General features: G+C 37.3%; 1 protein-coding gene across 2 annotated transcripts in view; it reads left to right on the top strand.

Annotated features, from left to right (window-relative positions):
- Positions 1-26,508, top strand: part of CYSLTR1 (cysteinyl leukotriene receptor 1) — a 57,576-nt gene that overhangs the window by 6,653 nt on the left and 24,415 nt on the right. Inside the window, exon 2 of one of the 2 annotated variants that reach the window (XM_073227755.1) lies at positions 1,543-1,657. The exons of the other annotated variant lie outside the window; for it this stretch is intronic. The gene's annotated coding sequence lies outside the window, so the exon portion shown is untranslated. The remainder of the gene's footprint in view (positions 1-1,542; positions 1,658-26,508) is intronic. 2 annotated transcript variants of the gene reach the window in all.

Below are 26,508 nucleotides of genomic sequence, written 5' to 3'. Positions count from 1 at the left end.
ATATGGAGAATAGGAAAGAGAGCACTGGGGTGTTGGCCAAATGAAAGCAGGGCCCCACTGAGCTGCACCCTCATGAAAACTGTTTCTTGCATCTTGCCACCAGTCAGCAGAAGAGGAGGAAGTATCTCTTAGAAGGCTGAAACCTGAGTCCAACCTCCCCCACTTCCTCTCTGTTTTAGCCCTGCCCTCAACACTCCACCCTGTTGGCAGTCCTCCAACACATGTAGACCTTCCGGTGCATGCTGGCATTTACTAGAAAGATAAAGGAAGTCTTGCAGAGGTATTCAACTTGGTAGAGTAATAAAACTACATCCAAATACTGATTTAATTTTCAGTCTCTCCTATTGGCTGAATTAAAAAGATACCCATCATCAATTTTACTCAGACCTTACAGTCAAACACTTCCCTGGGTGTTTGGATTCTAATGAATCTCTGACCTAGGCCACTTTTGAATTCTCCCTCAGTCCTACCAGACCAGTTTTGCCTTTTTTGTTTTAAGCTCTTTGTCTTCTGTTCCTTCCTATATGTGTTAGCTCATCTGTCCCACCTACTTTCCTTTCTTCTTCAGTGATTTGTAAAGTTCCATTCATAAGTCATGGTCCCCACACTCTTTTTAATTTTCCATCTTTGTTCTTAATAGACTTTATACTCCTAGAGGTGTCCATATTTCACTCCCACTTTACACCATTACCTAAATCCTGCATAACAGTACCTGCATTTCCACACCAAAAACATGCTCCTCCCTCCACCCTCTAGCCATCTACCCTGGGGAGTTAAATACTCTGTTACTCAAAGCACATAATACCTCAGAGTTCCTTTTCCAAAATTGCTCAATTAGGAGAGGACAAAAGCAAAAATTAATAAAGCAGACTCGCTGCCATTAATGGATTCAGCATCTAAGATGGTATGACAGACATATAAGACAAAGAGTAATTACAGTACTGCAACAAAATAATAGAACTATAAACAAGAAAGCGTTTTTAGAGAAATCTTCAATTAGAATCTTGAAGTATAAGCAGAAATTTGCCAAATTCACCTCTTTGAGCATCTAAGGGTAGAAGATGCATAGTTCAAGTATCTTCAAGTAGCCAAGGCATGATGAGATAAGGATCCTGAAATAAGTTGTGAAAGAGAGTGTCAGGAGATTCTGCAAAATAAGAATCAATAGAGCTTGGAGTTTACACATGAAGGATGAGGTCAGGGTGAGGTGAGGTCAAATATCTAGGTTCTGTGCCTGAATGACTGTAAAACTGTTAATGTCAATGAGAAAACATAAGAGTCAGTTGGAGAAGTTGATATGGGAGGGAAGATGATATATTTATTTTTAATCATGCTGAAATTTAGAAAGAGACATGTGATCCAATAAGAACAATCTAATTGGCAGTTGAAAATGAGAGACTAAAGTTCCAGTGAGTAGTTTGTAGCTATGACAGACTTCAGTCATTCACATGAAAGTGATCTTTTTAATCCATGGCAGTTGATAAATTCTGCAAGGGAAAGAAAGAAGCAAAATACTAAACACCAAACATTTGCATTTTACAGATCTTGGCTGCACAGACAACTTCAATTGGCTATCTGAAAAACCTGTCATTGATGAAGGGAGACCAAAGAAGAATGGATACCAGTAGAACAGTGTGGTAGCAGAAGTAGATTAATGGTTGTAATGCCTGGGTTCTAGTTCCAGCCCTAACACTCATTATATTCTCTTGAGTAAATCATCACCACTCCACTCCCATCCCCAGGTTTTAGTTTTTTCACATGATCCATTGGAACAGGATCTCAAAAATCACTTCTGGCTCCAAATGGTGCCTATTCTTTGAATAACAAATGTTATTTTCTACTAACATAGGTCAATAATATGATTTTTTTAAAAGAATGGCACAGAATATCACCAGTCATTCATCATGTTCCTGCTGTGTATGCAAAGTACTATGATAACCACTCCGAAGAAAAATGGGGAAATATTATAGGAAAAAGAAAATATGAACACATAATCCTGGCTTTCAAGGAACTTGCAATCAAGTTGAGCCTATTGGCCCCACTTTCAGCTGATACACAATAAATCGTAATTCAGCTGTAAGACTTGTATATCACTTTAGTTGGAGGAAAAACAAACAACTTAAATTTAGTTCTCATACAATGTAGTTTTTATTAATTTTTTGCTTTGGTAAGATGTTCTGAAAAAAAATCCCTGTTCTTGTTTTATGAGTTATTCCAAAGGCAAAATAAGAAAGTAATATAATAAAGGAACTATAGATCTAATGTGCCTGAATAAAGCAATTGTGAAATGAGTCTGATTCAACACATTTATTGGACACCAAGTGTAATGTTCCCTGCTGGGTTCTACAGAAGCTATTCATACTAATTAGATCTATTCTTTGTCCTCAAGAAAGTCTATAATTTAGTAGTGGAGATCAGGCAAATATATAAATTACTATGCGAAAAGTAAAGAAAATAGGTAGAAACACAAAGTAGACACACAAAATTGAATTCTGTGTTTGAATCATAGACCTCTCCAGGTCAACTGCTCTCCAGGATTCTAACATCTTGAGAATACTGTACTTCCACCCACCAGATTCTTCCTGCCAAATCTAACCTCTCTATTAACACTCTCCTCACTGACTCTCTGGAACCCCTTTTCCATTACAAGTATGTTTTCCTACATCTTAAACCTCTTCAGATAATTTTCCCACCACTTCCTTTCCTTAGGTGGTTCTCCCTATCAAAAGTAAGCTGCTTGTTTTTCTACATCTCATGTGCTGTGAGAATGAGAGACCCTGTTAGGTATCTCCTGGCTCCCTGGTGCCTTTAAACCATTACTCTTCTACCATAATACAGAAAAACATTTATCTATGCGACCTCTAATCTTCCTTATTTTTTATATATTTATGTTTTTTATTATGGTATCATTAATATACAATCACATGAGCAACACTGTGGTTACTACATTCCTCCCATTATCAAGTCCCCACCACATACCCCATTACAGTCTCTGTCCATCAGCATAGTAAGATGTTATAGAGTCACTACTTCTCATCTCTGCACTATACTGCCTTCCCTGTGCCCCCTGCCACATTATCTGTGCTAATCATAATACCCATTAATCCCCTTCTCCCTCCCTTCCCACCCACCCTCCTCAGTCCCTTTCCCTTTGGTAACTCTTTGTCCATTCTTGGTTCAGTGAGTCTGCTGCTGTTTCGTTCCTTCAGTTTTTTTCTTTGTTCTTATACTCCACAGATGAGTGAAATCATTTGGTACATTCTTTCTCCGCCTGGCTTATTTCACTAAGCATAATGCCCTCTAGCTCCATCCATGATGTTACAAATGGTAGATTTGTTTCCTTCTTATGGCTGAAAAATATTCCATTGTGTATATGTACCACATCTTCTTTATCCATTCATCTACTGATGGACACAGGTTGCTTCCATTTCCTGGCTATTGTAATAGTGCTGCGATAAACATACCAGTGCTTATGTCTTTTTGAATCTGGGATCCTGCATTCTTAAGGTAAAGTCCTAGGACTGGAATTCCTGGTTCAAATGGTATTTCTATTCATAGTTTTTTGAGGAACCTCCATACTGCTTTCCACAATGGTTGAACTAATTTACATTCCCACCACCAGTGTAGGAGGGTTCCCCTTTCTCCACATCCTTGTCAACATTTGCAGTTGTTTCTCTTTTGCATGTTGGCCTTCCTAACTGGTGTGAGGTGATATCTCATTGTGGTTTTAATTTGTATTTCTCTGATGACTAGCAATGTGGAGCATCTCTTCATGTGTCTGTTGGCATCTGAATTTCTTCTTTTGAGAAGTGTCTGTTCAAATACTCTTCCCATTTTTTAATTGGGTTATTTGCTTTTTGTTTGTTGAGGTGTGTGAGCTCTTTATATATTTTGGATGTCAACCCTTTATCAGATATATCATTTATGAATATATTCTCCCATACTGTAGGATGCCTTTGTTCTACTGATGGTGTCCTTTGCTGTACAGAAGCTTTTCAACTTGATATAGTCCCAATTGTTCATTTTTGCTTTTGTTTCCCTTGCCTGGGGAGATATGTTCATGAAGAAGTTGCTCATGTTTATGTCCAAGAGATTTTTGCCTTTGTTTTTTTTCTAAGAGTTTTATGGTTTCATGATTTACATTCAGATCTTTGATCCAGTTCGAGTTTACTTTTGTGTATGGGGTTAGACAATGATCCAGTTTCATTGCTTACATGTAGCTGTCCAGTTTTGCCAACACCAGCTGTTGAAGAGGCTGTCATTTCCCCATTACATATTCATGGCTCCTTAATCGTATATTAATTTACCATATATGTTTCAGTTAATATCTAGGCTCTCTATTCTGTTCCACTGTTCTATGGGTCTGTTCTTGTGCCGGTACCAAATTGTCTTGATTACTGTGGCTTTGTAGTAGAGCTTGAAGTTGGGAAGTGAGATCCCCCCTGCTTTATTCTTCCTTCTCAGGATTGCTTTGGCTATTCAGGATCTTTTGTGGCTCCATATGAATTTTAGAACTATTTTCTCCAGTTAGTTGAAGAATGCTGCCTGTATTTTGATTGGAATTGCATTGAATCTGCAGGTTGCTTTAGGCAGGATGGCCATTTTGACAATATTAATTCTTCCTACCCAAGAGCATGGGATGAATTTCCAGTTGTTAGTGTCCTCTTCAATTTCTCTCAAAGGTGTCTTGTAGTTTTTAGAGTATAGGTCTTTCAGTTCCTCGATTAGGTTTATTCCCAGGTGTTTTATTCTTTTTGATGCAATTGTGAATGGAACTGTTTTCCTGATTTCTCTTTCTATTAGTTCATTGATAGTGTATAGGAAAGCCACAGATTTCTGTGTGTTAATTGTATCCTGTAACTTTGCTGAATTCCGATATTAGTTCTAGTAGTTTTGGAGTGGAGTGAGAGTTTACCTTCTTCCTTACCAATCTGGATGCCTTTTATTTCTTTGTGTTGTCTGATTGCCATGGTGAGGACCTCCGGTATTACGTTGAATAAAAGCGGGTAGAGAGAGCATCCTCATCTTGTTCCCAATCTTAGAGGAAAAGCTTTCAGCTTTTCACTGTTAAGGATGATGTTGGCTGTAGGTTTGTCATATATAGCTTTTATTATGTTGAGGTACTTGCCCTCTATACCCATTTTGTTGAGGGTTTTTATTATGAATGCATGCTTAATTTTGTCAAGTGTTTTTTCAGCATCTATGGAGATGATCATGTTGTTTTTGTCGTTTATATTGATATAGTGGATGATGTTGATGGATTTCGAATGTTGTACCATACTTGCATTCCTGGGATGAATCCCACTTGATCATAATGTATGATCCTCTTGATGTATTTTTTAATTTGGCTTGCTTATATTTTGTTGACCATTTTTGCATCTATTTTCATCAGGAATATTGGTCTGCAATTTTCTTTTCTGGTGGTGTCTTTGCCTGGTTTTGGTATTAGAGTGATGCTGGCCTCATAGAATGAGTTTGGAAGCATTCCCTCATCTTCTATTTTTTGGAAAACTTTAAGGAGAATGAGTATTATGTCTTCTCTAAATGATAAAATTCAGTGGTGAAGCCATCTGGTCCAGGGTTTTGTTCTTAAGTAGTTTTCTGATTACCAATTCAATTTCATTGCTGGTAATTCATCTGTTCAGGTTTTTCTTTCTTCCTGGGTCAGTCTTGGAAGGTTGTATTTTTCTAGAAAGTTGTCCATTTCTTCTAGGTTATCCAGTTTGTTAGCATATAATTTTTCATAGTATTCTCTAATAATTCTTTGTATTTTTGTGATGTCCATAGTGATTTTTTCCTTTCTTATTTCTGATTCTGTTTATGTAAGTAGATTGTCTTTTTTTTCTGGATAAGTCTGGCTAGGGGTTTATCTATTTTGTTTATTTTCTCAAAGAACCAGCTCTGGGACTCATTAATTTTTTCTAGTGTTTTATTCATCTCAATTTTATATATTTCTTCTCTGATCTTTATTATGTCCCTCTTACTGACTTTGGTCCACATTTATTCTTCCTTTTCCAGTTTTAAAACTTGTGAATTTAGACTATTCATTTGGGATTGATCTTCTTTCTTTAAATAGGCCTGGATTTCTATATACTTTCCTCTTAGAACTGCCTGCACTGCATCCCACAGAAGTTAGGGTGTTTTGCTATTGTTTTCATTTGTTTCTATATATTGCTCAATCTCTGTTTTAATTTGGTCATTGACCCATTGATTATTTAGGAGCATGTTGTTAAGCCTCCATGTGTTTGTACAATTTATTTCTAGTTTCATACCTTTGTGATCTGAGAAGTTGGTTGGTACAATTTCAATCTTTTTGCATTTGCTGAGGCTGTTTTTGTGGCCTACTATGTGGTCTATTCTGGAAAATGTTCCATGTGCACTTGAGAAGTATGTGTATTCTGCTGCTTTTGGGTGGAATGTTCTACAGATGTCTGTTAGGTCCATCTGTTCTAATTTGTTGTTCAGTTCCTCTGTCTCCTTTGTCTGGCTGATCAGTCCTTTGTCATGAGTGGTGTTTTGAAATCTTCTAATATGTATTCATTGCATTCTATTTCCCACTTTAATTCTGTTAGTATTTGTTTCACATATGTAGGTGCTCCTGTGTTGGATGCATACATATTTATAATGGTTATATACTCTTGTTTGGACTCACCCCTTTATCATTAGGTAATGTCCTTCTTCATCTCTTGTTTCTTTGTTTTGAAGTCTATTTTGTCTGCTACAAGTACTGCAACATCCCTTCACCTTTAGTCCGCGTGTGTCTTTGGGTTTGAAGTGAGTCTTTTGTAGGCAGCATATAGATGGGTCTTGCTGTTTTATCCATTCTGTAACTCTGTGTCTTTTGATTGGTACATTCATTTGATTTACATTTAAGGTGATAATCCATAGATACGTACTTATTTCCATTGAAGGCTTTAGATTCATGGTTACCAAAGGTTCAAGGGCAGCTTCTTTAGTATCTAACAGTCTAATTTAACTCACTTATTATGCTACTATAAACACAGTCTGATGATTCTTTTTTCTCTCCCTTCTTTTTCTTCCTCCTCCACTCTGTATATGATATGTGTCATATTCTGTACTCTTTGTGTATCCTTGACTGACTTTGTGGGTGGCTGATTTAAATTTGCTTTTGGTTAGTATTTAGTTGGTTTACTGCCTTTGCTGCGGTTTTTTTTCTCTGGTGTCAGCTATTTAGCATTAGGCATTTCTGTCTAGAGCAGTCCCTTTAAAATACATGGCCACACTTGAAGTCTTATTTGTCACAACACAACTGACATCTTAAACTCCTATGTACCACACTCTGACCACAGGCTCCAGACATCCAGGTCTATCTCTCCCTTATTGCCATTACACCAGTTTTTAAATCTCAGTAAATCTTCCAGTTCCTTGGTCACTCACTTTCTTCTCAATCTGTTAAACTTCTCCCTGGTTTCACTTTTAATGATAATTTTGGTAGTATTCTCAACTTTCTTACCCCTTGTCCTTTTATAATATTTTTACTCTGACCCCAACTTTATATCAATTTAGGCATTTGCATTTTTTTTCTCTCCTATACCCAGGCTGCTAAACACTACCAGAATAAAGCACACAATTGTGCAGACTGGGGCATTTAAAAATTCACTCTCCAATTTTAGTTGGGCCTTGCATCCCTTCTTGGTCATATTTCTCTTCCCATTCCACAGAGTCACCATTCAAACCTTCACCAATTTTCAGATGATCTGAACCCAAGTACAGTCCTCTTTTTCTCAACAGACAACACTGTCTCTTACTTAATCAAGAAAACTAAGCCTCTCAGGGATGATCAACCTCTGTCTTTGCTTCTCCAGTTCCTCTTTCCCTTGCATGTCAGTATTTTTTCTCACTCTTCACCCTCTAGTTGCTTCCCAATAGCTGGAGGATAAACTCGAATTCTCTAGAATGGTATACAAGTCCCTTTATGATCTAGTTTATGCATTTCTTTCTAATATACTTTCTTACTTTTAAAGCCTATACTCCAATCATATACACCCAAACATGCACAACACACACGCATACAACCTACAACTTATATTTCATCCCTACACTGATACTGTTCCCTAAACATGTCAGTCTATTTCACACTTCCAAGCCTTTGTTTATTCTACTTTCTACCCTGCCTTGAATGCTTTTCTCCACCTGATATACAGATGACCAACATACACATGAACAGATGCTCAACGTCTCTAATCAAAACTACAATGAGATATCACCTGACACCAGTCAGAATAGTCACTATTCAAAGGGCAAGAAATAACAAGTGTTGGTGAGGATGTGGATAAAAGGGAACACCCAAATGTTGGTGGGAATGTAGCTTAGTGCAGCCACTATGGAAAAGAGTATGGAGGTTCCTCAAAAAAATAAAACAGAAATACCATATGACCAGTAATTCCACTTCTGGGAATTGACCTAGAGAAAAAAACACTAATTCAAAAAGCTACATGCACTCCTCTTTATTGCAGCATTATTTACAATAGCCAAGATATGGAGGCAACCTAAATGTCCATTAATAGATGAATGGATAAGGAATATGTTTTACATTTATACAATGGAATATTGCTCAGCCATAAACAATAATGAAATATTGCCATTTGTGACAACATGGATGGAACTGTAGGGTATATTATGCTAAGGGAAATAAGTCAAAGAAAGACAAATGCCATATGATTTCACTTACATGTGGAATCTAAAAAAAATAAATGGACAAATAAAATAGAGATAGACTCATGTACATTAAGAATATACCAGTGGTTGCCTTCTTGGAGAGGGGTGGGGAGGATGGGCAAAATAAGTAAAGGGGATGAAGAGGTACAAATTTCTAATTATAAAATAAATCAGTCACAGGGATGAAAGTACAGCATAGGGAATATAGTAAATAATATTGTATTATCTTTGTATGTTGACAGTAAGTACACTTAATCATATTATTTGTAATGTATATAATTGGTGAAACACTGTTGTACACTTGAAACCAATATAATATTGTATACCAACTATATTTCAATCAAAAAAGAAAAACAAAGAAAACAGTAGGAGGTCAGGCCAACCCTGTGAAACTTACTTATATCAGTCCCAGACAAAAATAGATCTGTTATGATTCTCAAGCATAATACTGGCACCAATTCAATACCAGTCAGTAACACCTTGTAGGGCTTACCATTTCTCAATCCCTGGGCTAAATTTGCTGAGAACACCAAGATGAGTGTGACATGCTACCTGCCCTAAGGACGTTCAGAGAACATCTTAGCCAAGTACATAAATAGAAATAGTAAAAGCTTAGGAGATATTTTTGAATGAATCAGTATATTAGATATAAAGTAGTAAATTCTATAGTGATACTATATTTTTCTGCTTTATTATAGTGTTTTATGAAGTATAGAATTTAAAGTTTTAAATCAGGCCAATAGACTCTTCTTTTTACAAAGCTAGCTTAAATTTCTTCTTAATGCTTCTTAGTACTTAATACAAATTGATCTTACTCAGGGAAATAAGGAACAGTCTGCTCCTCCACACTAAAGGGTACCTAATATCAGGCAACTGGATGGTATTCTGCTTCCTTATTGCTTCCTCCTTTAATGCTTCATGTGCCTGTTTTAAGAACTTCTTTCAACACTGAAAAATCCTGCCTTGGTCTGGAAACCTTTGGCTACATTCCCAGATTTTGCTATAATTTAGCCAGGAGACCTCACCTGTACTCAAAAGGCAAAGGTTTCTGATAATCCCTTTCTGTTGGAGTATTTATATTCAAACTAAATTTTCATACTCATCTTTCCAGAAAAGATTTCTGGGATGAAATGCACATCTACCTGAAGCACCTTAACCAATCATCCATACATTCCTATTTTTAAATCCATAGTTCCATGGTTGCCACTCTTTGGAAGATTATTCTGGTTGGCTTTAGACCACATTTTCCTCCCTAAAAAATCCCTCCTACATATTTCCTCTTTGGTGGGCAGAATCAGAAGATGGCTGTCAGGATCCTTACTCCCTGGTGTACAAGCCTTGTATAATCTCCTCCAGTTGAATGTGGGTTGGACCTGACTATAAGGGAATTTTGTTCCTGTGTTAGGGTACAAATTTGTTTGTTTTTCAGTTAACCAAACAGGATATTCTCTTGGGTGTGACTGCTTAATAAGGTGACCTCTTTTTAGAGGTCATAGAAGAAAAGTCAAAAAGATTTGAACAGAGAGATCTCTCTCCTGATGGCCTGAAAGAAAGCAAACAGCCATGTTGTGAGAGAAGAAGGCCATGTGTCATGAGCATGATAGTGGCCTCTAGGAACTGAGACTGGTTCCTGGCCAATAGCAAGAAAATGGAATCCCAATCATACAATAACAAGGAATGAATTCTGCCAACAACCAGTGGCCTTGGAGGAAGATCCCTAGCCTCAGATGAGGTCAAAGTTCTGGATGACAACCTGATTACATCCCTATGAGACCCTAAGTTGAGGACTCAGCTAACTTGTATTGTACCTGAACTCCCAAACCATGAAAACTCCGAAAAAATAAGTGGGTGTTGTTTTAAGTTTGTGATAATTTGTTACACAATAGGAAACTAATATGCCTCATTCATCCTTTTTTCTCTTTTTATTATTGATGACAATATAAATGAAAACCAGAAGCCCTTTTAAAAGTTTTAACCATTGTATTTTGGTTCTAAATGCAATACTCTATTGAAAATGTTTTCTCCAAGGTCACCACTGGCTTTCTATTTATGTAATCCAATTACCATTTCATGAACGTCATTCTCTTTGAACTTTTGAAAACATTTGAAATCAATGACCACATTCTTTCTTAAAATGCTCTTTTGACTTGTACAATACTACAAATTTTTTTCTTCTGGTCTTTCTTTGATACTGTTTTGCTGCCTCCTATCCTTGTTATCTTCATTTTACAGATGACAAAATTAAGTATCATCTAGCTTAAGTGACTTGCCCAAGATCACACAACTAGTATGTATATAAACCAGGACTTACACTCAGACCTATACTGGCTCACAGACTATTGTGTTCTTGCCACTATATTGACACTGACTTCTTTCGGTAGAAAATTACAATGAGTTTTTCTCCTTTCTTGAAGGAGTCGTGGTTTAGTATAACTAAAAACTCTTCATTTATAAAACAGAGGACTTGTTATAAATAAGAAATGGTATAGAATTAAAATAAAATCAACCTTAAAGTGAAATACAGATATGATAGGTCAATCATGAAAGACAGAGTTATTTGGCTTCATCCATCATCAAGTCCTCCCATTCTCAAACAAGGTCATTCTTAAGTTCTTTAGGGCCACACAGTGAGTGATTTCTGCTTGGCCATACCTCAGTCTACATTGATGTATCAAACTGAAAATGCTAATACCTTGTAAAAATTATGAGTAAGAAAAAAGCACAGGCAATTATAAATAATGAGGTGGGTGGTCAATATACAGGACAAGAAACAAGTTGTCTTTCTCTTTGCAATCCATTATAGAAACAAACTGACAACATAAAATATGCCCTCTGCAACTTACATAGTTGTCATTCCTATTTTTAAACTGAGGATTTTCTATTTGAACTTCTTTTTCAAATTCCAAGCATAAAAGTAATAAAAGTTTGTAACCTTACTCTGGAATTTTGGCTGCTTTATTTTTCATAGTTTCTTTCCTTTTTTTTAAATCAAATGTACATCACAGTAATTCAACAGTCCCCATCCACCTCCCCCACCTGCCCCTGACCCATCCCCTACCCCTTGGTAACAACTAATCACTTCTCAGTGTCTGTGAGTCTACTGCTGTTTTGTTCCTTCTGTTTTACTTTGTTTATATTCCACAAATAAGTGGAATCATATGATATTTGTCTTTCTCTCCCTGGCTTATTTCACTGAGCATAATACCCTCTAGATCCATCCATGTTGTTGCAAATGGCAGGATTTCTTTTCTTTTTATAAATGAATAATATTTCATTGTGTATATGTACCACATATTTTTTATCCAGCCATCTATAGATGGACACTTAGATTGCTTCCATATCTTGGCTATTGCAAACACTGTGGTGATAAACATAAGGGTACATATATCTTTTTGAATCAGGGATTTTGTTTTCTTCAGGTCAATTACTAGTAGTAAATTTACAGGTCAAATGGTATTTCTATTTTTAGTATTTTGAGGAACCTCCACACTTCTTTCCACAGTGGTTCTACGAATTTGCACTCCAACCAACAGTGCAGGAGGGTTCTTTTTTTCTCCACATCCTTGACAACATTTGTTATTTCTTCTCTCTTGGATGGTCGCTATTCTAACTGGTGTGAGGTGATATCTCATTGTGGTTTTAATTTGCATTTCCCTGATGATTAGCGATGTGGAGCATCTTTTCATGTGCATGTTGGCCATCTGTATTTCTTCTCTGAAGAGGTGTCTGTTCAGGTCCTCCACCCATTTTTTAATTGAGTTATTAATTTTTGGGTGTTGAGGCATGTGAATTCTTTATACCTTTTGGATGTTAACCTCATATTGGATAAATCATTTCCAAATAGTTTCCCCCATATTGTACAATGCCTTTTTGTTCTGCTGATGGTGTCCTTTGCTGTACAGGAGCTTTTCAGTTGATGTAGTCCCACTTGTTCATTTTTGCTTTTCTTTCCCTTACCCCAGATGTGTTCAGAAAAAAGTTGCTCATGTTTATATTCAAGAGATTTTTGCCTATGTTTCCTTCTAAGAGTTTTATGGTTTCATGATTTATATTCAGGTCTTTGATCCATATCTATTTTACTTTTGTGTATGGAGTTAGACAATAATCCAGTTTCATTCTCTAACATGTAGCTGTCTGATTTTACCAACACCTGTTGAAGAGCCTGTACTTTCCCCATTGTATATTCATGGCTCCCTTGTTATATATTAATTGATCATATATGCATGAGTTTGTATCTGGGCTCTCTATTCTGTTCCATTTATAAACAGGTCTGTAATCGTTTTGATTACTATAGCTTTGTAGTAGAACTTGAAGTCAGGGGGTGTAATCCTCCCAGCTGTGTTCTTCTTTCTCATGATCACAATGGCTGTTCAGCGTCTTTGTAGTGCCATAGGAGTTTTAGAACTATTTGTTCTAGTTCATTGAAGAATGCTGTCAGTATTTTGACAGAGATTGCATTGAATCTGTAAATTGCTTTGGGTAGGACAGCCATTTTGACAATATTAATTCTTTCTGTACATGAGCAGTGGATCATTTCCATTTATTGTTGTCTTCTCTAATTTCTCTCATGAGTGTCTTCTAGTTTTCAGAGAATAGATCTTTCACCTCCTTGGTTAGGTTTGTTCCTCGGTATTTTGTTATCTTCAGTGAAATTGTTTCCCTAATTTCTCTTTCTACTAGTTCATTGTTAGTATAAAGGAATGCAACAGATTTCTGTGTATTAATTTTGTATCCTGCAACTTTGGTGAATTCAGTTATTACTTCTAATAGTTTCTTGGTGAATTCTTTACACTTTTCTACATATAATATCATGTCATCTACAAACAGAGTTTAACTTCTTCCTTACCAATTTTGACACCTTTAATTTTTTTTTATTGAAGGGTAGTTGACACACAGTATTACATTAGTTTCAAGTGTACAACACAGTGATTCAACATTTACATACATGATAATTCTAGGTACCAGCTATTACCATACAAAGTTGTTACAATATTTTGACTATATTCCTTATGCTATACATTACATCCCAGTTACTTATTTATTTTACAATTGGAAGTGTGTACTTTTTTTTTGAGAGGGCATCTCTCATATTTATTGATCAAATGGTTGTTAACAACAATAAAATTCTGTATAGGGGAGTCAATGCTCAATGCACAATCATTAATCCACCCCAAGCCTAATTTTCGTCAGTCTCCAATCTTCTGAAGCATAACGAACAACTTCTTACATGGAGAACAAATTATTACATACTGAATAAGTTACACGATGAACAGTACAAGGGCAGTCATCACAGAAACTTTTGGTTTTGATCATGCATTATGAACTATAAACAATCAGTTCAAATATGGATATTTGTTTGATTTTTATACTTGATTTATATGTGGATACCACATTTCTCTCTTTATTATTATTATTTTTAATAAAATGCTGAAGTGGTAGGTAGATGAAAGATAAAGGTAGAAAACATAGTTTAGTGTTGTAAGAGAGCAAATGTAGATGATCAGGTTTGTGCCTGTAGACTAAGTGTTAATCCAAGCTAGACAAGGGCAATAAAACATCCACAGATGCAGCAGATTTCTCTCAAAACAGGGGGGGGGGGGTGAGGTTCTAAGCCTCACCTCTGTTGATCCCCAATTTCTCACCTGATGGCCCCCCTGCGACTGTGCCTGTCTTAGGTTGTTCCTCCCTTGAGGAATCATACCCGTCTCTGGCTAACCAGTCATCTTCCGGGGCCATACAGGGAAATGTAAAGTTGGTAAGTGAGAGAGAAGCCATATTGTTTGAAAATGTTAGCTTTTTACTTCTTTGCAGATTTATGCCCTGTGGCTTCTATGCCCAGCATTTGTCTTGAGGTATCTTTACCACTTGGAAGAATAATGATACTCAGTAAATTCGATATGAGGCACGAATTCTATTAAAGGGTTGTAATTAGGAAGGAAGAAGAAAAGCTATAGAAGTAGCAGGCAGAAGAAAACCTGGGAAGATTGATTATTTCTTTGACATATCTTCTTGTAGAGTAACATAAGCATGTATAGGTTTTAAACTACTAATTAAATTGTGCACACACATTAACATAATAGCAGTACAGTTACATAACCAAAGCAGATCTATAGTTACCAGCCATCTCCAGTGAAACCAAGAAAACCAGTTAGGCACCCTAGGCATTTGTGAAAACTTATCTATGATATGGTGGATATTGTCCAACTGAACTTGAACAGTCTGAGAGATATCAGACAAATTAAAACAACCCATTCTTGGGGACTGTTCACATCCCATATGTTCTTTTAACAGTAGATAGTCTGTAGTTGTAAGATTTTGGAGTGCTACAATTTGCACTTCTCCTAATTCTTGGTTGAGTTCCAACAGTATAGATCCAGTCAAATTTGTTGTTTTACTGTATGCACAGGCCAGCTTAGATATCTCCTTCTTCATTCCCATAGCAAGTCCAGGAGCCAGTGGGATGAGTGCATCTACAGCTGTAGCAGCACGTGGATCTTGTTGGGGTTTCTTGATGATCATCTTCTGGTATGAATCTTCCAGAGAGTGCTGATATTGGAAGTTCTTTTTCATATCGTATCTTAGTTCATTTTCTGGGTAGCCAAATTAGGCTTTCATCCTCTGTATAAACACAAACAGACCCTTTGTCTACACTTTGATATGCCCTTTATACCATTGTGTAGAACTCATTGGAGGTCACCACAAAGGAACTGCTTTTTTTCTTTAAGAGAAAGGAATATAATCAGAAACATGTACCTCCATAGCTGATCATCTGACACCCTTTAAGTGGTCAAAATTAAGGACATTTAAAGCATGCATTAATCGTTGATTTACAGTTAGTTTTATCCTATAAGGGAGTAATCACAGTTCTCTTTCTTTCTTTTTTTTGTTATCATTAATCTACACTTACATGATGAATATTATGTTTACTAGGCTCTCCCCTATACCAGGTCCCCCCTATAAACCCCTTTACAGTCACAGTCCATCAGCATAGCAAAGTGTTGTAGAATTACCTCTTGTCTTCTCTGTGTTGTACAGCCCTCCCCTTTCTCCCACCCCCACATGCATGCTAATCTTAATACCCCTCTTCTTCTTCCCCCCTCCTTATCCCTCCCTACCAACCCATCCTCCACAGTCCCTTTCACTTTGGTACTTGTTAGTCCATTCTTGGGTTCTGTGATTCTGCTGATGTTTTGTTCCTTCAGTTTTTCCTTTGTTCTTATACTCCACAGATGAGTGAAATCATTTGGCATTTCTCTTTATCCGCGTGGCTTATTTCACTGAGCATAAGACCTTCTAGCTCCATCCATGTTGCTGCAAATGGTAGGGTTTGCCTCTTCTTATGGCTGAGTAGTATTCCATTGCGTATATGTACCACATCTTCTTTATCCATTCATCTATTGATGGACATTTAGGTTGCTTACAATTCTTGGCTATTGTAAATAGTGCTGCGATAAACATAGGGGTGCATCTGTGTTTCTCAAACTTGATTGCTGCATTCTTAGGGTAAATTCCTAGAAGTGGAATTCCTGAGTCAAATGGTAAGTCTGTTTTGAGCATTTTGATGAAGCTCCATACTGCTTTCCACAATGGTTGAACTAATTTACATTCCCACCAGCAGTGTAGGAGGGTTCCCCTTTCTCCACAGCCTCACCAACATTTGCTGTTGCTTGTCTTTTGGATGGCAGCCATCCTTACTGGTGTGAGGTGATACCTCATTGTAGTTTTAATTTGCATTTCTCGGATAATTAGCGATGTGGAGCATCTTTTCATGTGTCTGTTGGCCATCTGTGTTTCTTTTTTGGAGAGCTGTCTGTTCAGTTCCTCTGCCCATTTTTTAATTGGGTTATTTGTTTTTTGTTTCTTGAGGCACGTGAGCTCTTTATATATTCTGGACGTCAAGCCTTTATCGGATCTGTTATTTTCAAATATATTCTCCCATACTATAGGGTTCCTTTTTGTTCTATTGATGGTGTCTTTTGCTGTACAGAAGCTTTTCAGCTTAATATAGTCCCACTTATTCATTTTTGCTGTTGTTTTCCTTGCCTGGGGAGATATGATCCAGAAGAGGTCACTCATGTTTATGTCTAAGAGGTTTTTGCCTATGTTTTTTTCCAAGAGTTTAATGGTTTCATAACTTACATTCAGGTCTTTGATCCATTTTGAGTTTACTTTTGTATATGGGGTTAGACAATGGTCCAGTTTCATTCTTCTACATGAAGCTGTCCAGTTTTGCCAGCACCATCTGTTGAAGAGACTGTCATTTCGCCATTGTATGTTCATGGCTCCTTTACCAAATATTAATTGACCATATATGTCTGGGTTAATGTCTGGATTGTTTAGTCTGTTCCTTTGGTCTGTGGCTCTGTTCTTGTGCCAGTACCAAATTGTCTTGATTACTATGGCTTTATAGTAGAGCTTGAAGTTGGGGAGTGAGATCCCACCTACTTTATTCGTCTTTCTCAAGATTGCTTTCGCTATTCGGTGTCTTTGGTGTTTCCATATGAATTTTTGAATTATTTGTTCCAATTCATTGAAGAATGTTGCTGGTAGTTTGATAGGGATTGCATCAAATCTGTATATTGCTTTGGGCAGGATGGCCATTTTGACGATATTAATTCTTCCTAGTCAGGAGCATGGGATGAGTTTCCATCTGTTAGTGTCCCCTTTAATTTCTCTTAAGAGTGACTTGTAGTTTTCAGAGTATAAGTCTTTCACTTCTTTGGTTAGGTTTATCCCTAGGTATTTTTTTTTATGCAATTGTGAATGGAGTTGTTTTCCTGATTTCTCTTTCTGTTGGTTCATTGTTAGTGTATAGGAAAGCCACAGATTTCTGTGTGTTAATTTTGTATCCTTCAACTTTTCTGTATTCCGATATCAGTTCTAGTAATTTTGGAGTGGAGTCTTTAGGGATTTTTATGTACAGTATCATGTCATCTGCAAATAGTGACAGTTTAACTTCTTCTTTACCAATCTGGATTCCTTGTATTTTTTCGTTTTGTCTGATTGCCGTGGCTAGGACCTCCAGTACTATGTTAAATAACAGTGGGGAGAGTGGACATCCCTGTCTAGTTCCCGATATCAGAGGAGAAGCTGTTCAATATAATGTTGGCTGTAGATTTATCATAAACGGCCTTTATTATGTTGAGGTACTTGCCCTCTATTCCCATTTTGCTGAGAGTTTTTTTCACGAATGCATGTTGAATTTTGTCAAATCCTTTTTCAGCATCTATGAAGGTGATCATGTGGTTTTTGTCTTTCTTTTTGTTGATGTGGTGGATGATGTTGATGGATATTCGAATGTCGTACCGTCCTTGCATCCCTGGGATGAATCCCACGTGGTCATGGTGTACGATCCTTTTGATATATTTTTGACTTCGGTTTGCTAATATTTTGTTGAATAATTTTGCATCTTCATTCATCAGTGACATTAGTCTGTAGTTTTCTTTTTTGGTGGGGTCTTTGCCTGGTTTTGGTATTAGGGTGATGTTAGCTTCATAGAATGAGTATGGGAGTATCCCCTCCTCTTCTATTTTTTGGAAAACTTTAAGGAGAATGGGTATCATGTCTTCCCTGTATGTCTGATAAAATTCAGAGGTGAATCCATCTGGCCTGGGGTTTTTTTTGTTTGGTAGTTTTTTGATTACCACTTCAATTTCATTCCTGGTAATTGGTCTGTTTAGATTTTCTGTTTCTTTCTGGGTCAGTCTTGGAAGATTGTATTTTTCTAGGAAGTTGTCCATTTCTCCTAGGTTTCCCAGCTTGTTAGCATATAGGTTTTCATAGTACTCTCTAATTACTCTTTGTATTTCTGTGGGGTCCGTCGTGATTTTTCCTTCCTCGTTTCTGATTATGTTGATTTGTGTTGACTCTCTTTTCCTCTTAATAAGTCTGGATAGAGGCTTTTCTATTTTGTTTATTCTCTCAAAGAAGTAGCTCTTGGTTTCATTGATTTTTGCTCTTGTTTTGTTCTTCTCAATTTTATTTATTTCTTCTCTGATCTTTATCATGTCCCTCCTTCTGCTGACCTTAGGCCTCATTTGTTCTTCTTATTCCAATTTCGATAATTGTGACATTAGATCATTCATCTGGGATTGTTCTTCCTTTTTTAAATATGCCTGGATTGCTATATACTTTCCTCTTAAGACTGCTTTTGCTGTGTCCCACAGTAGTTGGGGCTTTGTGTTGTTGTTGTCGTTTGTTTCCATATATTGCTGGATCTCCATTTTGATTTGGTCATTTATCCATTGATTATTTAGGAGTGTGTTGTTAAGCCTCCATGTGTTTTTGAGCCGTTTTGCTTTCTTTGTACAGTTTATTTCTAGTTTTATGCCTTTGTGGTCTGAAAAGTTGGTTGGTAGGATTTCAATCTTTCGGAATTTACCGAGGCTCTTTTTGTGGCCTAGTATGTGGTCTATTCTGGAGAATGTTCCATGTGCACTTGAGAAGAATGTATATCCTGTTGCTTTTGGATATAGAGTTCTGTAGATGTCTATTAGTTCCATCTGTTCTAGTGTGTTGTTCAGTGCCTCTGTGTCCTCACTTATTTTCTGTCTGGTAGATCTGTCCTTTGGAGTGAGTGGTGTGTTGAAGTCTCCCAGAATGAATGCACTGCATTCTATTTCCTCCTTTAGTTCTGTTAGTATTTGTTTTACATACATTGGTGCTCCTGTATTGGGTGCATATATATTTATGATGGTTATATCCTCTTGTTGGACAGAGCCCTTTATCATTATGTAATGTCCTTCTTTATCTTTTGTTACTTTCTTTATTTTGAAGTCTGTTTTGTCTGATTCCAGAATTGCAACACCTGCTTTCTTCTCTCTGTTGTTTGCATGAAATATCTTTTTCCATCCCTTGACTTTAAGTCTGTGCATATCTTTGGGTTTGAGGTGAGTCTCTTGTAAGCAGCATATGGATGGATCTTGCTTTTTTATCCATTCTATTACGCTTTGTCTTTTGATTGGTGCCTTCGGTCCATTTACATTTAGGGTGATTATTGATAGGTATGTACTTATTGCCATTGCATGCTTTAAGTTTGTGGTTACCAAAGGTTCATGGTTAGCTTCTTTACTATCTTACTGTCTAACTTAACTTGCTTGTTGAGCTATTATAAGCATGGACTGATTATTCTTTATTTTTCTCCCTTCTTATTCCTCCTCCTCCCTTCTTCATATGTTGGGTGTTTGGTTCTGTGCTCGTTTTAGGAGTGCTCCCATCTAGAGCAGTCCCTGTAGGATGCCCTGTAGAGGTGGTTTTTGGGAGACAAATTCCCTCAACTTTTGCTTGTCTGAGAATTGTTTAATCCCTCCTTCATATTCAAATGATATTCGTGATGGATACAGTAGTCTTGGTTCAAGGCCCTTCTGTTTCCTTGCATTAAGTATATCATGCCATTCTCTTCTGGCCTGTAGGGTTTCTGTTGAGAAGTCTGATGATAGCCTGATGGGTTTTCCTTTATAGGTAACCTTTTGTTTCTCTCTGGCTGCCTTTAATACTTTGTCCTTGTCTTTGATCTTTGCCATTTTAATAATTATGTGTCTTGGTGTTGCCCTCCTTGGATCCCTTGTCATGGGAGTTCTGCGTACCTCTGTCATCTGAGAGGCCATTTCTTCCCCTAGTTTGGGGAAGTTTTCGGCAATTATTTCTTCAAAGACACTTTCTATCCCTTTTTCTCTCTCTTCTTCTTCTGGTTCCCCTATAATGTGGATATTGTTCCATTTCGATTGGTCACTCAGCTCTCTTAGAATTCTTTCATTCCTGGAGATCCTTTTATCTCTCTCTGCATTAGCTTCTCTGTGTTCCTGTTTTCTGTTTTCTAGTCCATTAATGGTCTCTTGCATCTCGTCCATTCTGTTTTGAAGTCCTTCCAGAGCTTGTTTTATTTTTGTATTCTCCTTCTTTAGTCCTTGCATATTTCTCTGCAAGTCCATCAGCATTTTTATGACTTTTGTTTTGAATTCTTTTTCAGAAAGACTGGTTAAATCTATCTCCCCAGTTTCCTTCTCAGGGGAAAATGTAGCAGATGCCGAAGCTGTCTGGGTTAGTCTTGTCTGGATCATATTTTTTTGCCTTTTCATGTTGACAGGTGCTATTGACAGCTGGGAGGGCCAAACTTTTCACTTGCTACTGGCCTTTCTTTACTGGGACAAATGCGACCCCTAATGGCTTGTGTTGGGTAGTTGCGTGTAGACTGGGTCTTTGTGTCTTGCCCAGAGAGTGTGGAGGAATCTTTCTTTCTGAGGGTGTGTTCTGCCTCAGGCTGCTTCTCTGCTTTCGCAGCGCCCAAAGGGGTAATGGGCAGGGGGGCTCTTTGGCTGTTTCCCTCCATGAGGGTTCTCAGAGCTGTTGCCCAGGGGGTTAGTGCGCCCAGTTTTCCCTGTAATTTCCAGCCACTGGGCTGTGACCTGTGTTGTTTCCATCCAGCTGTTACATCCCTGTCCCTTTAAGACTTTCAAAAAGCACTCGCTTTTCTTTGTCACAGGGGTATCAGCTTCGGAACCCACTCAGAGGTCTTACTGCCCTGTTTCCCTAGTTTCCAGCCCTCCACACATGCAGTGTGTCTGTGCTCTGGTGCGGGTGGCTGGAGCTTGGTGTTTAGCAGTCCTGGGCTCCCTCTCCCTCCCGCTGGGAGCTGTGAGGAGGTGTGCTCGGGTCCCGCCAGGCCGGGAGTTGTATCCTACCCCTTTCACCAGGCGCTGGGCTCTCACACGTGTGGATGTAGTCTGACTGTTGTCCTGTGTCTTCTGGTCTCTCTTTTAGGATTAGTTGTATTTGTTGTATTTTCAAAAATATATATGTTTTTGGGAGGAGATTCCCACTGTCCTACTCACGCCACCATGTTGGCTCCGCCTCTCAACATCACCTTTCATTTTTTTGTTTTGCCTCATTGCTATGTCTAGGACCTCCAGTACCATGTTGAATAAAAGTGGGGAGAGTGTGCATCCTTGTCTTGTACCGAATCATAGAGAAAAAGCTTCCAGTTTTTCACTATTAGGTATGATGTTGCCTGTGGGTTTGTGATCCATGGCCTTTATTATGTTGAGGTACATACACTCTATATTCATTTTGTCAAAATTTTTTATCATGAATGTATGTGAAATTTTGTGAAATGCTTCTTCAGCATGTATTGAGGTGATCATGTGGTTCTAATCCTGCTTTATGTTAATGTGGGGTATGATATTGACTGATTTTTTAATATTGTACCATCCTTGCATGCCTGGAATAAATCCCACATCGTCATAATGGATGACCTTTCTCATAATTTTTTGGCTGTTCTTTAACAGCTTTTGTTTATTAAGGTATCATTGATATATAATCTTATAAAGGTGTCATATGAGCAACATTGTAGTACTTCATTCACCCATATTGTATCAAGTCCCACCACATACCCCATTGCAGTAACTGTCCATCAGAATAGTTAGATGCTATAGAGTCACTACTTGTCTTCTCTGTGCTATACTGACTTCCCTGTGACCCCCTATATTATGTGTGCTAATCATAATGCCCCTTAATCACCCTCTCCATCCATCCCCACCTCTTCCCTTTGGAAACCACTAGTCCCTTCTTGGAATCTGTGAGTCCGTTGCTGTTTTGTTCCTTCACTTTTACTTCATTGTTATACTCCACAAATAATGAAGTCATTTGATACTTGTCTTTCTCTGCCTGGCTTATTACACTGAGCATAATACCCTCTAGCTCCATCCATGTTGTTGCAAATGGTAGGATTTGTTTTCTTCTTATGGCTGAATAATATTCCATTGTGTATATGTACCACATAATCCTTATCCATTCATCTACTGACGGACACTTAGGCTGCTTCCATTTGTTGACTATTGTATATAGTGCTGCAATAAACATAGGGGTGCATATATCTTTTTGAATCTGGGATCTTGTTTTCTTTGGGTAAATTCCTAGGAGTGGATTCCTACTTTTAATATTTTGAGGAACCTTCTTATTGCTTTCCACAATGGTTGAACTAATTTACATTCCCACCAACAGTGTAGGAGGGTTCCCACTTCTCTTCATCCTCACCAGTATTTGTTGTTCCTTTTCTTTTGGATGATGGCCATCCTAACTGGTGTGAGGTGATATCTCATTGTGGTTTTAATTTGCATTTCCCTGGTGAATAGTGATGTAGAACATCTTTTCATGTGCTTCTTGGTCATCTGAATATCATCTTTGGAGAAAGTTCACGTCCTCCATCAAATTTATTCAGGTTATTTGCTTTTCAGGTGGTGAGGCATGTGAGTTCTTTATATCTCTTTTGGATGTTAACCCTTTATTGGATATGTCATTTATGAATACATTCTCCCATACTGTAGGATACCTCCTTGTTCTACTGATGTTGTCCTTTGCTGTTCGGAGTTTTTAGTTTGATGTAGTACCATTTGTTCACTTTTGCTGCTTTTGTATCCCTTGCCTGAGGAGATGCATTCAGAAAAAATTACTCATGTTTATATTCAAGAAATTTTTGTCTATGTTTTCTTCTGACTTTTATGGTTTCATGACACATTTAGGTATTTGATCCATTTCAAGTTTACTTTTGTGTATGAAGTTAGACATTAATCCAATTTAGTTTCATTCTCTTACATGTAGCTATCCAGTTTTGCCAACACCAGTTGTTGAAGCGGCTGTCATTTACCAATTGCATACCCATGGCTCCTTTATCATAAACTAATTGACCATGTATACTTGGGTTTATTTATGGGCTCTCTGGTCTGTTCCATTGGTCTATGGATCTGTTCTTGTGTCAGTATCAAATTGCCTTGATTACTGTAGCTTTGTAGTAGAGCTCAAAGTTGGGGAGCATAATACCCCCCCCCCCACTTTTTTCTTTCTTCTCAGGATTGCTTTGGCTATTTGGGGTCTTTTGTGGTTCCATATGCATTTTAGAACTATTTGCTCTAGTTCTTTGAAGAATGCTGTTGGGATTTTGATAGGGATTGCACTGAATCTGTAGATTGCTTTAGGCAGGATAGCCATTTTGACAATATTAATTCTTCATATCCATGAGCATGGGATGTATTTCCATTTATTAGTGTTTTCTTTAATTTCTCTCATGAGTATCTTGGTGTCTTCAGGGTGTAGGTCTTTCAGTTCCTTGGTTAGGTTTATTCCTAAGTATTTCATTCTTTTCGATGCAATTGTAAATGCAATTACTTTCCTGATTTCTCTTTCTGCTAGTTCATCATTAGCATATAGGAATGCAATAGACTTCTGTATGTTAATTTTGTATCCTGCAACTTTGCTGAATTTAGTTATTAATTCTAGAAGTTTTGGGGTGGATTCTTTTGGGACTTTTAGGTGCAGTATCATGTCATCTGCAAACAGTGACAGTTAACTTCTTCCTTACCAATCTGGATGCCTTTTATTCCTTTGTGTTGTCTGATTGCCATGGCTAGGACCTCCAGTGCTATGTTGAATAAAAGTGATGAGAGTGAGCATCCCTGTCTTGTTCCTAATCATAGAGGAAAAGCTTTCAGCTTTTCACTTTTAAGTATGATGTTGGCTGCGGATTTGTCATATTTGGCCTTTACAATTTTGAGGTAACTTGCCCTCTCTGCCCATTTTCTTGAGGGTTTTTATCATGAATGGATGTCAAATTTTGTCAAATGCTTTTTCAGCATCTATGTAGATGATCATATACTTTCTGTCCTTCTTTTTATTGATGTGGTGTATGCTTTGGATGGATTTTTTAATATTGTACCATCCATGCATGCCTGCAATAAATCCCACTTGATGATGATATTTTTAATGTATTTTTGAATTTGCTTTGCTAATATTTTGTTGAGGATTTTCGCATCTATGTTCATCAGGAAAAATGGTCTGTAATTTTCTTTTTTGGTGGTGTCTTTGCCTGGTTTTGATATTAGAATGATGCTGGCCTAATAGAATGAGTTTGGAATTATCCACTTCTCTTCTACTTTTTGGAAAACTTTAAGGATGATGGTTATTAGGCCTTCTCTAAATGTTTGATAAAATTCAGTGGAGAAGCCATCTGGTCCAGGGTTTTGATCTTAGGTAGTTTCTTGATGACCAATTCAATTTTATTGCTAGTAATTGGTCTGTTCAGATTTTCTGTTTCTTCTTTGGCCAGTCTTGGAAGGTTGTATTTTTCTAGAAAGATGTCTTTTTCTTTTAGGCTATCCAATTTGTTGGCACATAATTTTTCAAAGTACTCTCTAATAATTCTTTGCATTTCTGTGGTGTACATAGTGACTTTTCCTTTCTCATTTCTGAAATTGTGTATGTGTTTAAACTTTTTTCTTGATAAGCCTGGCTAAGGGTTTATCTATTTTGTTGATTTTCTCAAAGAACCAGGTCTGGTTTCATTGATTGTTTCTATTGTTTTATTCCTCTCAATTTTACTTATTTCTACTCTGATCTTTATTATGTCCCTCCTTCTACCAACTTTTGGCCTCATTTGTTATTCTTTTTCTAGTTTAATTAATTGTGAGTTGAGAACGTTCATTTGGGATTGTTCTTTCTGGAGGCAAGCCTGTATTACTCTATTAGGCACTTCTTAGAACTGCCTTTACTGCATCCCACAGATTTTGGGGGGTATTGAGTTGTTGTTTTCATTTGTCTCCATACATTGCTTGATTAGTTTTTATTTGGTCATTGACCCATTGATTATTTCAGAGCATGTTGTTAAGCCTCCATGTGTTTGTGAGTTTCTTAGTTTTCTTTGCACAATTTATTTCTAGTTTTATACTTTTGTGGTCTGAGAAACTGGTTGGTCCAATTCCAATCCTTCTGAATTTCCTGAGGCTCTTTTTGTGGCCTAGTATGTGATCTATTCTGCAAAATATTCCACGTGCACTTGACAGAATGGGCATCCCTTTGCTTTTAGATGGAGTGTTCTGTACAAGTCTGTTAGGCCCATCTCTTCTAATGTGGTGTTCAGTGCCTCTGTCTCCTTATTTTTTGTCTGTTTGATCTGTCCTTTGGAGTGAGTGGTGTGTTGTAGTCTCCTAAAATAAATGCATTGCATTCTATTTCCCCCCTTAATTCTGTTGGTATTTGTTGCACATATATGGGTGCTCCTATGTTGGGTGAATAGATATTTATAATGGTTATATCCTCTTGTTGGACTATCCCCTTTATCATTATGTTATGTACTTCTTTGTCTCTTGTTACTTCTTTGTTTTGAAGTCTATTTTATGTGATACAAGTACTGCAACTCCTGCTTTTTTCTCCCTGTTTTTTGCATGAAATATATTTTCCATCCCTTCACTTTTAGTCTGTGTATGTCTTTGGGTTTGAAGTGAGTCTCTTGGAGGCAGCATATAGATGGGTCTTGTTTTTTTATCCATTCTATTACTCTGTGTCTTTTGATTGCTGCATTGATTCCATTTACATTTAGGGTAATTATTGATAGATATGTACTTATTGCCATTGCAGGCTTTAGATTCATGATTACCAAAGTTTCAATGGCAGCTTCTTTACTATGTAAAAGTCTAACTTAACTCATTAGTATGCTATTTCAAACATAATCTAAAGGTTCTTTTTTTTCCTCCTTTTTCTTCCTCCTCCACTCTTTATATATTAGGTGTCATATTCTATACTCTTTGTGTATCCCTGAACTGACTTTGTGGGTAGCTGATTTAATTTTGCATTTGCTTAGTAATTAATGGGTCTTCTTCCTTTGCTATGGTTTTATTTTCTCTGATGACAGCTATTTAGCCTTAGGAACACTTCTGTCTCTAGCGGTCCACCCAATATACACTGTAGAGGTGGTTTAGGGGAGGTAAATTCCCTCAACTTTTGCTTATCTGAAAATTGTTTAATCCCTGCTCCAAATTTAAATGATAATCTTTCCAGATAGAG

Source organism: Manis javanica, chromosome X (assembly GCF_040802235.1).
Source record: "Manis javanica isolate MJ-LG chromosome X, MJ_LKY, whole genome shotgun sequence".
NCBI classification, from domain to species: domain Eukaryota; kingdom Metazoa; phylum Chordata; class Mammalia; order Pholidota; family Manidae; genus Manis; species Manis javanica.
Note: the sequence above shows the minus strand (reverse complement) of the source record. Positions and strands in the feature narration are given on the sequence as shown.